Here is a 2,402-nt window from a genome sequence, read left to right as displayed (position 1 = left end):
CCAAAAGTGGTACCTGCATGCTGTCGTGTTCGAGAGACGACGACATGGTGTGTACATGGGCCGAGTCCCAGCGTTCAGCTTGAAGGACCAGCTGCAAAGAGGTATGTTATTACCGCGTCCTATATGATAGGAGCTCCATCGTGAATCAATAGTTTAGCAGCTACCACTTACTATTAAGCTTATATGAAGGCATATTATACTATCATACATATTCATACACAGGCACTGCATTAGTCTGTGCTCATTTGATGAGTTTAGTTCACTTCATGGTTCCATTCTGGTGTTTTATGGCGCTTACCAGCTGCTAGTAGCTGCACGGCTCCGGCTCGGCATGGCTCTACTACGGCTCTACTCAGCGCGGTGCCCCGACCTCCTTTTCCCATTGCAGATTAGTCCCGACCACACACACACCCACACACACACACACCACACACCACACACACACACCCAACACAACACACACACACACACACACACACACACAAAACAACACACAACACACACCCACAGAGAACGTCACAGGTGTGTTGTTTTTTGATTCTCCGCATGGTGGCGGTTTTGCCAGAAGGACAATTACTGTTCAAGAAGCTGGAGGAATTGCCAAAAAAACCCCACAGCTGCTAAACTATTTTAAACACGGCAGGTGTTGTTGTCAGCCCCCCCCCACACCCCCCCCCCCCCACCCCGACTCGCTGGTTTAACTAAAAAACTATCACGTCACCTGTTGCAAGGGACTTTGTTCCCAATGGAAGGAACCAAAAAGGCGAGTAGAGTGGAGTAGATACCAGTGATGGAAACGCCATTAGTGTTTCTTTTAAGGTAATTTCTTTGTTATTTTGGAAGTCAGCCAGTTTGAAAAGCCCTGTCAACCACTTGGAGAACAGAAACTTAGACCAAATCATGGAGCTCGTCTCCCTCTTGCGTGTTGACGAATCTGTAAGCCGTCTTTAAGCGGGCAGCATGAGATCTGCAGGTATGGATTTTAGTTCAGAGGGAACGCCGAATTGTAATTGGCGAACCCTTGTCTTTGCGGCTGGAATGCTGTTATGTTAAACTTCCAATTATGTATGTGCTAAAATCCAACTTATGTATGGATTATTCACTGTATCATAGATCATTCCATTCCACTTCCTCATACCAGGCACAAGGTCTGAGTACCAAAGTCAATACTTTTTTAGCACGACTGAATTAGCATCCTTAGTATTGAACCATGTAAACAACGCCTTCTCATTCACATACTCAGTGCTCACGCCCAGTCTCTCCAAGCTCGTGATGTCAATCAGTGTCTATGAGACTTAATCCATGTCCAACGGTCCCATCGTGACCACAAAGGGAACAGGAAGTTTCCCAAAATTCCGAGTTCACAAAATAAAAGTGATATTTCTTTGTCCACCTGAGACTTTTCATTTTTGTAGGATGAGACCGGAGTGTTCTCTCAACAGGGTTCTTTCTAACGTCGGCTGCGGGGGCGGTGGCAAGCCTAGGTCATGTTTTTTCATGCTGACTTTGAGACTTTGGGGGGGGGGGGGGGGGGTGACGGGGGTGGCCCCCCCCCCCCCCCCCAGGACAGCACAGCAGAGGCTGGGGACAATAATCCACTCGATGTCGCAACAGAGACATCAGCTGATCAATGAAGAGCTGGGCAATGTGGAGAAAATCAAATATCCCAATATTTGTGACCAAATTCCTCAATATCAATATTGTGACGATATGGTAGGGTGAGTGGTTCAGGTCGGATAGGGTCAGGGTTAACCTACGTTACGGGGAATTGGGGACACTAAACTGCACGTACACCCCAAAACTACTAGAACAAAACCGCACCAAGACCAGAACACTGTAAAGTATGAACAGGCTGAAACAAAACCCAGAATATGACATAAAAAACATGTGACACGCATATTTCAACATGCCATTAAAACATGACAAGCATCATGACCGAGACCACCAAGAACCCGGCTCACAATTAAATAGCAATGAAAATACTAAACATACACTTTAGCATATGCAACATATTTGGCCTGGCACATTCACGGGACAGCAATAAATCACCCGGCAGCCTCATAACATCCACTTACTGTACACACTCAGAAATAGATGTACCATTAAAAAAAAGAAGAAAAAAAAGAGGTGCAAATCTTGTGGCAGGAGGGGTAGCCTCCCCCTTGGAAATACTATTCTGAGCCCTTCTCTTCATTTAGTTAAGTTAGTCAACAGGTTCAGTTCTGGCCTCTTCATAAATAATACAGTACTCTAAAGGTGCCATCTGAAAAGGTCTACGTGTGCGCGCGTGTGTGCGCGCGTGTGTGTGTGTGTGTGTGTGTCAGCGGTCCCTACCTTGCAGAAGTTAAGGAAAAAGGTTCCATCTCATCGGAGGAAAACGTCGCCTTCATTCCCCCCCCCCC

General features: G+C 46.5%; 2 long non-coding RNA genes across 2 annotated transcripts in view; one reads left to right on the top strand and one right to left on the bottom strand.

Annotated features, from left to right (window-relative positions):
* The window catches only part of LOC116686571 (uncharacterized), a 22,675-nt gene extending 20,977 nt beyond the window's left edge, over nt 1-1,698 (top strand). The window contains exon 3 of the long non-coding RNA XR_004331298.1: nt 1,637-1,698. This is a non-coding gene — a long non-coding RNA (uncharacterized LOC116686571). The remainder of the gene's footprint in view (nt 1-1,636) is intronic.
* Nucleotides 1-2,402, bottom strand: part of LOC116686570 (uncharacterized) — a 13,413-nt gene that overhangs the window by 132 nt on the left and 10,879 nt on the right. Inside the window, exon 2 of the long non-coding RNA XR_004331297.1 lies at nt 342-348. This is a non-coding gene — a long non-coding RNA (uncharacterized LOC116686570). The remainder of the gene's footprint in view (nt 1-341; nt 349-2,402) is intronic.

Source organism: Etheostoma spectabile, unplaced genomic scaffold (genome assembly GCF_008692095.1).
Source record: "Etheostoma spectabile isolate EspeVRDwgs_2016 unplaced genomic scaffold, UIUC_Espe_1.0 scaffold394, whole genome shotgun sequence".
NCBI classification, from domain to species: domain Eukaryota; kingdom Metazoa; phylum Chordata; class Actinopteri; order Perciformes; family Percidae; genus Etheostoma; species Etheostoma spectabile.
This window is presented reverse-complemented; position numbering and strand designations above follow the sequence as displayed.